At 33.0% G+C, this 13,260-nt stretch overlaps 1 protein-coding gene across 2 annotated transcripts in view; it reads left to right on the top strand.

Moving 5' to 3' along the window:
* The first annotated feature begins 558 nt into the window (after window positions 1-558).
* LOC125054677 (octopamine receptor beta-2R) overlaps window positions 559-13,260 on the top strand; it is a 121,517-nt gene continuing 108,815 nt past the window's right edge. For both annotated transcript variants that reach the window (XM_047656694.1, XM_047656693.1), the window contains exon 1: window positions 559-809. The gene's annotated coding sequence lies outside the window, so the exon portion shown is untranslated. The remainder of the gene's footprint in view (window positions 810-13,260) is intronic.

Below are 13,260 nucleotides of genomic sequence, written 5' to 3'. Positions count from 1 at the left end.
CTGCGATGCGCGGAGCTCTCTGCGGTTCTCATCGGTCGGTGCCCTGGCGAAGGCGCGAGTCACCGCGGTCTTCTCGGGAAAAAGAGGCCTTGCGTCCGGGGGAAGCTTCCTTGGGACCTTCCGGTTCGGCGACCTTGGTCTAAATGTGTTTGCTGACCGAGGAGATCGCGTTGTTGTCAATTAACAGTGGACTTGTACCTCTTCTCTTGGGTGTTAGGAGGACCGAATTCAAAGCGAACCGGGAAGTGGTCAAATTCTAGTTCGTGTAGCACCTCTACGATACGCGGCTGAAGTGCTAATTTGCGTAGAACCACTACGTTCAGGACGTCCGATGAGAGAAGGCAGTTACAAGCTTTACCGCAACGGGTCGGTTGAGAAATCTATTAATAGTTAGCGCATTTTTGCACGTCTATTTATTACTTTTAAGTACTAGGGTTGCATTAGATAGAGATAAAGCCACTCGTCACCCTCCCGAATTAACTAATTGTTTATTAACGTGGTTAAAATGAATAAAATAACAAAGGATTAAATGTACCACGATAGATAAAAACGTAAAATCATAAAAAACACGTAGCTGTCAGGCCCTTTAGCCGACTACGGCGCGTCGCCATAAAAAATATATTCGCGCGATTCTCCGTCATTTCCCGCGTTTTCTCATGTCAGCCCTGCCCGAGCTAGTCTACGTCTGGCTGTCGCTCAGTGTACATGTCACACTCGGTGAATTATCTGCCGCGCGATTTGTGGATTATAAATTTGTGACAGTGTTTCAGTGTGTGTAAAGTGTATGTGATTTTAATATTTTAATAGCGGTATGTATTTTTGTAATAACTAAATCGGTTTGAATTTGTCACATTTTTTCGTATCCTACTTTCAAGTAGAATAATAGCAATGGTGTTAATATAAATAATTATAAATACGACTTTTTTTTTTAATTCACATTGTTCCTATTTTTTCACAATTTACATAGATCCAATACCTGAAAGTGCAAGTTATTGGGATATATAAACATTATTAAAGTTAAAATATTATTTAAAATTATAAAAGAAATGTCACTACCATATACATATATGTTAATATTATATAATAAATTATTTTTATATTTTAAATTTTATTAAAGAAACATTAATCTCCGGATGAGAATCTACCTGTCATCTATCTGTAGTGTTATAGATATGTATTTCACTATTATAATCTCCAGTTTAGAACCTCGAGATTCGTCTATATATAGATCAGCCTATGCCTATATTTTATCTAATAGCTCAACGGTTTCATAACTGAAAAGGAATGGTATAAAAATAAATAATCTCAAACATAAAACCTTCACTTGTTTTTTTTTACATCGGTTAAAATCGGTACATCAATCAGACATGTAGTAGTCTGACGTAAAATATACATAGATAATAATTATTCACAAATTATTTTAAAAAAGCTATATATAAATCGTATTTTACGATATTATTTTAATTAAAGTTAAGCACTTTAATGATTGATGTCAGCCAGTCAATATTTTTCATTAATATATCATTAAAGATGATATTTATGAACGTCACTTATAAACTAAATGCGTAGGAATGTTAAAGAACAAATGGGTAAGATGATACAAAGATATATATTATGTACAATCATTACCAAACATAGGATATATTTTTTACTGTTAATAATTGTGAGTTTACCTATCCGTGATGTTTTTATGACAAACGGTAATTATGTCAGCGTCGAACAAAAGAACCTCGGCCATCTCGTAACAACATTTTAACCGCTTTGAATTGTCCATATTTTGTAGCGAACTATTGTTCAAATTAAGAACGTTTATGTCAATTTTAACATAACCTTTGCATTTATAAATGTAAGAAAAAACATAGTAATGAAAATATAATGATGAGTAGGAAACAATTTGTTCAAATTAGTCTAGCTATTCAAAGGGGGAACGCTGTCAGTATCTTCGGAACCTTGCCTAAAAGGACTCCTTTTAATAATATTTTTTAGTTTTTATATTTTCAGGTTAGTCATTGTTGTTACATTTTACTTTTTAGCTACAGATGTGCTACTAATAATATCTTTGCTTGTACGAAAAGCGTGCTCTTCTGTAAACAATTGATTAAATAAATAAATAAATAATTTAACATCGACATCGACATCGATCATCGATCATCATCGACAGCGTTCTCCTGACTCACAAAAGCAACGAGGAATATGATTAAAAAATATTTTTTATTGTTAGTCATAATATGGATCTGTTAAATCCAGTAAATTGTGAGATTCCCAATTCTGACGCTGAATTTTTCTTTTACGTCCCAATTAACCCTTGCTCGCACAGTAAGGGATAACTAGGAACCCGGCATGTCGTAGACCGAAAAATGGACGTGTGTCTTGTACATACAAGGCTCAATGGCAATTAGATGTTTTCTGTTTAGTCAGTCATATACTTATATATGCAGAAAAGGATTACAGCACCCCTGGAATAACTGTTATACTAAGGCATAGTTACAAATCATAAAATTTATTGTATAAAGAATTAAAGCAGAATACAAACACATTGATAGAGCACTATTATATTATCGTCGTGACCGTGATGTTTTATATATTTACTATACTTATATATTTACATAAATATATATAATCAAATAATATCGTAAAGAATCTTAGAGAAATTTCGCAAGTGATAGCCAACACAATGAGTTAAGAAAATTCCAGCTTTATAAAAATATTTATATTAATTCATTTGAGAGAGACGACCAAGAAGCATACAAATACATACATATACATATATGTGATATATTTCATTTGAATTCGTTCATTTTACTTTATCTATAATACTTTATTTTAAATCAAAAACTATGTAATACTTATTTTTTGCCCTTTTACTAATACCGAAAACCTTGGCTAACAAAAAAACAGAACTTAAATAAGAGGAAGTGATTATATCAACGCATTTATAACATAGATACCGAATTTCGTTAAAATAATTAGGTATATGACGTTGTTATAGCATAAATAAAAAAGTTTTACACTGAGAAATACAGCCCAAGTGCTCGCGTAAGCTGAGTCAAAAAGTTATGGTTTAGTTTGATGAATGCGGTTCAAAGTACTTGCGGTAAAGTTTAAAATCCTCTCAGAGTTTTATGTATGGAATCATATTAAAAGGTAGTTTTAATGAGATGCTACATTCATTCCATTGATAGAGCTGGAAGGAAGTAGAAATGTGAAATAACTGTTTCTATGCGGGCTTTATACTGTATACAGACTGTGTAATATGATTTACATTTGCAAATGTAAAAGTATTGTATAAAACATGTTTTCAGGCCTCGACTAGGGCAGTTAATAACTATTGGGTACACAAAGGTGGTCTCTATTTGAGAATAAAGTTATAGAAAACTCCCATGATTCGATAGCATGAATATATCCGACGCGACGGACACAATGGACATACGACGGGAAGACAACAGTATCGAAAAATCTAGTGTCGGAGTGTAAACATCAGTTCGAAAAACTACCATTAAAATATTTCTTGAGAAAAAATTATAAAAATTGAGGTAATAGGCGCAAAAAAAGCTGCAATACATCTTTGGTTTGCTGACGTTAATTTGCTCTACATAGAAATATTTCAGTATAAGGTATTCTAGAGGTTGAGATGGAAGTACAAGAATAGTTCTCAACGTTCCACTTTTGGAAACTTTAAGCTTCTAGATTTTCTACATCATCCACTATATACGTACTGTTAAGCCGTTGGCTTCACGACTGCTTATATAAGACGACATGTATGTTTAAATTAAACTTCGTTAACGGGTATAAATGCGATTCTATTCTAATATTATTTATTTATCCTTTTTAATTCATTACAGTGACCTGAGTTTTTCTGTGGGATAATAGCCTAAAATAATCATGTAACATATATAAGTTTTTCCGTAATTTTTCTTTTTTTTCCGTTTTTCCATATAAAAATTTCGCGTTGTGTTGTGCTCAAAAATGCTTCTGCGCAAGTCCCATTAGAAGACTATGGAATTGTGACGCAAGCGTTATCACTTAGACCACATAAAACAATCGATATCAATAAGTCTAGTATTAAAAATGTCACGCATTTGACAGCTTAGGTGCCTGTGCATATATTACAGTGTTAGCCTTACAAAGTCTATGATGCACTTGTATGTGGGAAAAATTGTTGATTAATTTCTATTGTACAATGGTGTTGCATCATGATGATAAATGGCGGATAGAATTACACTCAATTAAGCCGGATCTTGTCGATTATGCTTTATCGTAATCTAGCATCCTATCGCATATCTTATATGTTCTATTACAGAATATAACAACAGCTACTCGCTAATAATGACAACAGTTTAATGGTAGACATTCTTTGGAATAGATGATTATCGAATTATTCACGAACTCAAACGAAAATCCATTTAATGATAGTCTCCATGTCTTCAGGCGTAAGATGCTGCAACCACTGTTGATCCGTGACCAGTAGTGATAATTGCAAAGTAGAAAATAATTTGTTTTTTTTTTGTAAATTGCACGTTTGTATTTTTAATCTTGTTTGTTTTTTACTTTTAATGTTTAAGTTATTTTCTCTTCATCATAGTAATGTTTCCCTCTAAATGTTGTGCAAACTTGATATTGATGCACATGGATGTATCTTGTTTTTCTATGTCATGTGTTCTCTGTAAGTGTTTGTATGTGTTTCGGTAGTGTGCTTTTTAAAATAAAAATAAGTAAAATCGAAAAAAAAGATGAAACATCTTTCGTTTTACGAGCTCAGCCCTCAGAACAAGAGTTAATGTTCCTTATTTTTAATTTATCACTATTCAGTAATATAGTCATTTATTTTACAAATAATATAAACAAATATTCCTTATATTATATAAATAACTGTGCCTACATTATATAGCATTGCTGGAACTGTGTTGTCTTTATGGAAATGAGGGCGCGCAAGCATTTTTGTCTGTACACTCAATATCGAAATAATTATTGTTTCCCAGGAAATTTTATCAAAGGACCAATTCTTTTAAATAAATTAATTGCATGACATCGTATGTTAAAGTGACATAATTCTGAAATATGAATAAAACAATTCCAAGAAAGGTAGACTAGACAATACAAAATAAAAATATGGGTTAGCCTACGTAAGGGACAAAATAATCTTGTTTTGTAAAAAGCTTTCTGTTCTATCTACATTTTAATGCGAGCTCATAATTTATATAAGAAATAAGGATCTGCCATATTTTATTCTCAGATAAATTCAATTATTTTTCGGTTTGTCACGTTATTCTTGTTTAGTAGCACACGAGTGCGTTTGTACAATTCAATTATGTCGTTTACTTGGGTGTCGAGATTTAATAATACCCCTTTACATATTATTACCTTAAGAATGATAATTCCCAACTAAAATCCCATCATCCCATTAAATGTATTAATGTGAATTGGTAGCCTAGTGCAAACGCAGATGTTTTCGTCAACATAAGCGCGATGCGAAGCGCAACATTACGATGAAATGCCAAATTTTGTACTTAAACTGTCAATTTATTTTCTTTTGTTTTTATTTATTGTACGAGAATCGAAAGTTTTTTTTATCGAAACGGCGAGTTTCAACAGACTGATGATGATGAAAAAGAAAGTTAAAAAGCTTTTTTCTTTTTTAATTTTTTTTTGATGGCTCTGGCACGATTTGTGCATTAGCCAGCGTCAAGTATAGGATTTTTTTATAATTCGTGCTTGTCTTTAGAAATTCGACCGTGTCCTCCATGTACGGTTTAAGCACTCGCCTGGTACCGCACAACCCTCCCAAATACTAAGAACAAATTTAAATTTAATTAAAACTTGCCCTCGAACCGGGAATCGAACCCGGTACCCCTCACCTAGCTGCCACTTAATAAGACCGCTAGGCTATGAGGCCCCTGTAAAAAAAGCTTTTCTTTTCCTGACAAACTTTTTATACTCTTTACGCTGTGGTAAAAAGGACAGTTGACAGATGACATACGAAAACCTACCTACCTTAAACAACCTTTATTTGGACATGGCTGACTTTAAATCAGCATTAACAATTTCAAAATAAATATTTAATCAGAGCATAAGAGCAGTGGTAAAATGTACCGCACACATGACAATCTAATTTAGTAACCTTTGATGTCATCATTTTATTTTTGACCAACGGACGACAGTATCGTATTTATAGACGCTAAAGTACTACATACAAACAACGACAGTCGTAAACATAGTTTTACTATTGTTTAATGGGTTTTGAGCATTGTGCGAGAAACATTCATTGTTATAACGTGTCCGTGAAAGGACAAATTAACTTCTGCGTAAGACTAAAAAAAAAAAAAATTACTATGCGTTTTTGTCGAAGAAAAAGGGAGAGAGCGATTGGGACCGATTAAGAGAGAGTGAGAAGGGTGAACCTTATAGAAATTATTTTTTAAATTAACTTCAAAACTTTTTGAGTTCGAATAATTCAAAATGGGTATTTTTTGAAGTGAAACTTTTTTAGGCGCATGAAGGTATAGTTTTTAAAAAACGTCACGAAGATGTCGATGCGTTTTTGTCGAAAAGGGAGAGAGCGATTGAGAGAGAGTGAGAAGGGTGAAATACCTTATAGAAATTCTTTTTTAAAATTAAAATTTCGTATAGAGAATTTATCAAATATTAATATTTTATGACAATTAAATTCATTAAATTCCTAACATCTTCCGTTTTCCCTCCCTCTAAGTCTCGGAAATCTAAAGTTTTAGATTTGTATAAATATGAACAAGAGTTAAAAATTAGTTTGCCAAAGAAGTTTCACTTCTGACATGTGCGCACACACTTTTTTGTATTACGCACAAATTCTTCTGCAGATGGATCTCGACTGAAATATATACATTTCAAAAGTTGTATTCAAGGAAATAATTTATTTTGCTGGTGATTTTTGGTATAGTGGGTCTCAAAGTGACCTAAAATAAGGCGGTTAAATTCGAACATTCAAACAATGAATCCAAAGACTTTTCGGTTTTATACATAAACGTAACCTCGAGGCGTTAATGTTTCATCGATTTAATTGTAATGTGACATGATAACGATAGGGTAAAAACGTGATATGTAATTAGGTGCGTTAATAATTATGGGGGTAGTACGTGAAAAACGAATCAAATGAAGTAAACCCTCAAACTTTTTAAATTATCAATAACAGACTAGATGTTTCAAACGTCGAACAACTTTTCTATAAAAATATAGTTTCAAATAATTGAAAAACAACGCTTATGTTTTGTTCAAATAGAGTTCAGCCATTTTTCGCTCATCGTTATTTAGATTGTATTTTTTCGCATATTTTTATCCGTTGTCGACAATTGTTTGTAGTTTCTGCGTAGCATGTAGGTTTTTTTTTTTTAGATAAATTAATCTAGTCTCTGGGTTCTTATAAAGTAAATAAAAAAAATATTTGGTCTATTTTTCGAAACCCTTGAAGAAGTCAAAATAATCACATTATATATTATATCGAATAAAAATACTTTTGCTCCAGATTGAGAAATAAAATAAAAGCTTACACCCTACTATACCTATAACATAAAATTATATGGAAAACAGATATAATTCTGTCCCCCAGTATTGGGACTAGGGCGGCACAATTGTAGCCACAGCCTAACTACTAAAAAATAAGTAAATTTTATAAGATTTATCAGTAATTAAAATAGTATCACATAGATCACGAACTTTTATGATAATTCAATAATAGGTTACCATGACTACACCTCATTTCCACTTATACAGCCTATTCAATTAAGCTTTAAACGACATGGCTGTTATCGCAATCATCGATTCCTTATTTACGTAACTCCTAATATTATAGACTTCTTATAATGGCTTAGTTAACAAGTTCTGGTTTCATACTCCACAAAGCAATAATTTCTGATTCTCTCTCTCTCATACACCGTTTAAAAATGAATTCAAATTGCAAATAAATTTAGTAGAAATGTTTTCACTATAGTTGGAATCGTAAAACTAAAATATCTCTCATACTTTAATTTAGCATAACACTTCAATACAAATATTTAACAACACGTTTAATATTAGTCAAACGCTCTCTAAAATCTCTGAACCTTATGAAATCAATGTATGTTTGATTTATTCTAATTTGAGAAGGATTCAATATTATCGCCTTGATCAAAACTCCTACAAATAAATAATTAGAATGCAGAAAAATGCGCTTTAGATAACTGTATGCCCCGTAGCAATAATCAATGTTGAAACTCGTTATCAAAGAATATATTCAGTTCGGTGGCGCAATGCGGAGGGCTACAATATGACATATTCGTTTTTGATACCTTTGCAGACCTATCAATAGTTAATTACCCTGCTACGTTGAATACAGCAAAGAAATATTGATTGAATATTCTAGTATTGTCTTTGATTGACATAACTTTTACTCATTTAAATAAAACACTATTTTGACCGGATTGAAGTTATGTATTATTATAAATTTACAACTATTTAACATAATTTTAAATTTATCCGACGTTTCGCGTGCTTTACAGCGTGCGTGGTCACGGTGACTGAAGACAAAAGATGTTGAATGTCAAAAAGTATCACAGCTGCAGAGAAAGTTGCATTATCTGTATTTATTTCCCCGGAGTTGGTATCGACTAAAAGATGGAGGGTTTTGGCAAAAATGGCTCACGGTGTCCTCTATTTTCGCGGATTGTGTTTCTTTTTGAGATTTTACTTCAATCCGGTCAAAATAGTGTTTTATTTAAATTGAATATTCTAAGTAAATATTGCATAACCTTACAAATAAAATGCATTTTACAGAGTTAGATTATCAAAAAAGTTTTGCTACGTTACACGTAATTTAAATAGTTGCTTAAACAAAATATACGACCTAAACAAACTCTTTGATTCACATAATAAAGTTATTTGATAATAACAATGACTATGGACTACTATTATTATCGACAATTGAATAGTCTTTAATTTATAGATCTAGCAGTAAATCGAATAAACCACAAGGTTTTGAACTGATTTGACTTTGACGTATGACATTATGAAAATGGCAGCTGACAGTAATGCCCTTGCTCCGACATATATTATTATTTTGTATTTTAAATCGTGTTTACGGAGACTTCATAATATAATGTTAACGCTATGCAATAGTAAAATCATTAACAACCAAGAATTAAATATAGTTGTGTATACTGATCGTTTAGAAAAAGTGAAAATTATTTCAACTGTCGTACAACGAAAGGGAAGGGGACATTAAAATGTATTGGGCAATAGTTATATCATTATCGTTATTTGAATATGTTATTTTGTTTATTTCTTTGTTTATTTTCTATCCAAACCGTCATTGAGGTATACCCTATAATTTGTGTGTCTGTTTCGTTTATATTTTTTATTCGTTTCTCGTCACCTCTATTAAAAAATTTCTATGCAAATACCTACTCTTAATATATACTATATATATGTCAACGTAAAATTGTAAAAGCCGTTAGATTGTAATCTATCTCGCGAGATTGTAAACTGTTGAAAAATTGTGAACTCAACGTACTGCTTACAATTTAACGTTTATTATTCGGTAGATAATAATCTATCGAAGTGAAATCGTCAATTTTTTTCAAAATTAATATCGTTTCTTATATCAGAAACATCAGACGATGAAATCAAGTATTGTTTATTAAGTGACCTGACGCAAGTTGTCCTATCAATCTATACTACGGTAGGTATAGTATAGTTTGATTATAACTGTGATTATTGAATTCGGATTGATATAAATAATAAAAATAAATATTACTCAAACACATAGTGTTTATTTCTGTAATGGCCAGAAATGGTATTATCTGTGTTAAAGGATATTTGCAACACGCATTCTGAAGGGCCTCATAGCCTAGCGGTCTTATTAAGTGGCAGCTATGTGAGGGGAACCGGGTTCGATTCCCGGTTCGAGGGCAAGTTTTAATTTAATTTAAATTTGTTCTCGGCCTTTGGGAGGGTTGTGCCGTACCGGGCGAGAGCTTAAACCGTACATGGAGGGCACGGTCGAATTTCTAAGGCAAGCAGTGAGTATGCTACCTAAGAAAGGAGACTGTGAAGGTTTAGAACGTAGCAATACGTTCTAAGCCGAGGATGGTAATTACTAATGCACAAACCGTGCCAGAGTCATAAAAAAAACACGCATTCTGTCAATCTCTGACAGTTATTTCAAACAAGTGACAGTTATGTAAAATAAATATTGTCGTTAGGTTTTCGTAAATTTTCTAATGTTCCGCTCAACCATTTTTTTCCTTCCAACAGATTCTCCTGACAATGAACAAAACAAAAATAATAAGCATCCATTCTTACGATGTCCAAGGGAAACAGATTATATATCTATATATAAATATATATATTAGATACTGTGAAAAACAATAATAACTAAAAAAAACAAAATAAACAAAATTTGTTCGAACAATAGCGACTCATACCGATTAACAACTTACAAACTCAAATAACTTTATTTTACTACTATTGTATCGAGACAATTTAAAATTCAACATTCATCGAAGTTGAAAATCAATTTACAAGTTTGTTAACTCAATAACTGATGTTTTAACAGCCCAGATCGATGCTAAACGGATTAATTAATCAATTTAAAATGGCTGAGTAATTTTATTTAATGTTCTGAGGACATTTTAACGAATAGGAAATGATTTTTATGACAACAAAAGATGGAATTATTCAACCTGTGGAATCAATTCTACTATTCAAAGGCGTACAATACAAAACAAAGCAAAGAAACAATTATTTATAACCTTACTAGCTGTCAGAAGGCATAGCAATAAAATATTGGTCCCTGAAGCAGACTTTACACACTGGCATCCTGTCTTCGGTGAATTGCGATGCTAAATATTTCGCGAGAAAATTTTAAATCTATCGAGCCTTTTTTTTTATATCCGAGGTGGAAATGCATTTGCGCATCCCCTGAACAGGGGTATGTGGGACTAGACCTACGCCAAAATCTCTGCTATTCAGAGACTGGGTGAGCAATACCCACTAAAACCACCTCGAGTAGTTCCTACGAAGCCGCGTTACAGAGGCTCTGGGGTCGCTGTCGCATTCTACCGGGACCTCACCAGCATGTTACACTCAAAAACCTCCGGTGCAGTATACACTATATAGGATTCGTCCTAAAACGCTCCCTCTCTCGTTCTGCTGTCTCCTTCTGTAGCATAACATGCTCACAGAAGGATATCAGATACCACTGCATTCCATACCTCGTCTTTGCCGACCATTTTTTGTACAACACAAGGCAAAGCAAGGTTATTACCCACCACAGAACAAATCTATCGAGCCTGCAACGTAACATAGCGAACATTATAAATAAAAACATATAGCGGGCTTATTAAAAAGAAAGTTTGAACCTTTTAAACATTTTTCTACGTTTATTTAAAACACCAGAGCGATAAAAGTTTGTGTTTCATCACCATACCAGCCGTATTAATTCAAAATTGCATCCACATCACCTTATTGGCGAGAAGTCTTCCACGGTCTGCCTCACTCGACATTTTCGATGGAGTAGAACCCCAGTAGGGGTCTTCCCTGGGATATACGACCTCCAACTGTTAAAAAATGAGCATACTCCTCTCTCAAAGACCTGCAAGGCACCCGCTAACATGGGTAAATGGGCTGCGATGACTGCTCCTTTTGGGCGTCTTGTAGACTCGTTTGACCCCTTTTGCTGTAAAAGATATTCATCTTAGCAAGGCTTATTGCGCGTTCATATTAAAAAAGTCCCAATATTATGGTGTGTTTATAAGAGCAATATTGAAAGTGGTACAGCAGTAGTACAACAGCAATAGTAACAGTTAGACAAAGATTTATGTGTTTATTTTAAAGCGAAGGGTTAAATGGGTTTTAGGCGTTCGTGAGCCTTATCTAAGCAGTTTTGTAGTTTAAGTTGGGTAGTTTAAGATAGCTATCTTAAGCATAATTTAGTTTAACTTGAATTTCAGCAATTAAGATAACTAATGCGAAAAGTAGAAAGTATTTTGATATTTATCACACGCTTCTGAAATTATCCCTTTTATAACACGACGCAGACTGTTTCACTCATTTTTAGTAGATTAAATAAATAAAAATTAACTAACCGTTAATATTTTTTCTTTTTATAAACCAGGACACTCACATTGCCAGAAGGATCGCAAGTGCGTTGCCGACTTTTTAGGAATTGGCACGCTGGTTATTGGTAATTCTACTTCAGTACCTTCCACATAGTGGTGGTGCGTGGCAATAACTGCCTAAGATACACTCAGGTGTGGAACGACGGTATGTGTAATGGTCACATACACCCCACTATTATAAATATACGCAAATACTATTCCATTTCGACCTTCTTAATCAAAGATTCTATGAACATTTAACAAACATTCAATCTATCAGCTATGGAAATGAACTTGTATGTTGACAACAATTTTAGGGTTTATCCTGACCATTCAGCTACAGAGAAATACCGAATGCCAAATTGAATTTGACATCTCCCTTTAAGCTGGTTCTACACACTGTACGAACCTTGGATCTAAACTATTTTAACATTAATTTTTATTTCAGTTCAAATATTACATTCACTTGATGGTTTGTTTGAGTTCAATCGACGAATGACTCTATTCTTGTGTACCTATTGAAAAATATATCCTAACACAGTAATAATGACAATATCATAACTATCGAGAATTTAAGTTACGATAAGACTATGTTTTTTAGACTGAATCATTCAAATTAAATTTCCGTTAAAAGGTTCAATAGGTACCTCTTTCTTAAAGACCAGCAACACATCCTCGGGTGTCCATGAACTGCGGCAGCTTAATTTATCATAAATCGTTTTAGGATGTTCTACGATATTACACGTTTTAAAAAAAATGCTTATTTAAATATTATCATTATACCATACACAACTTTTTTGAAATTCTTATTTAAAGATTATCATGGCTTCTATCAAAAGCTGAAAATGTAGCTCAATATTAGTTTTTTTTGGATTTCCATGCAACACGGTTGCATATGCTGCATAGTGTGTAAACAGAATAATCCAGTGTAATCCAATGCGATATCTCTATGGAAAAGGCGACCCTCCTCACTGGCTCCTAATAAAAGGCCCCCAGCGGAAAAACCGAAGCGTGGAAATTGTGACTAAGTGGAATGAAAAAGATTCTTGGATATGGTTTTTCGGTGGAACGATTCTTTCTTGTTTTTGATGCAGACTGCTTTATTTAAGTGTGTTGGGATAAATTCGGATATTATTTTCTAAGAAATTTCTGAAAA

This window comes from Pieris napi, chromosome 12, assembly GCF_905475465.1.
Source record: "Pieris napi chromosome 12, ilPieNapi1.2, whole genome shotgun sequence".
Taxonomy (NCBI): domain Eukaryota; kingdom Metazoa; phylum Arthropoda; class Insecta; order Lepidoptera; family Pieridae; genus Pieris; species Pieris napi.
The sequence above is the reverse complement of the archived record's forward strand: the minus strand, read 5'-3'. Positions and strand labels throughout refer to the sequence as shown.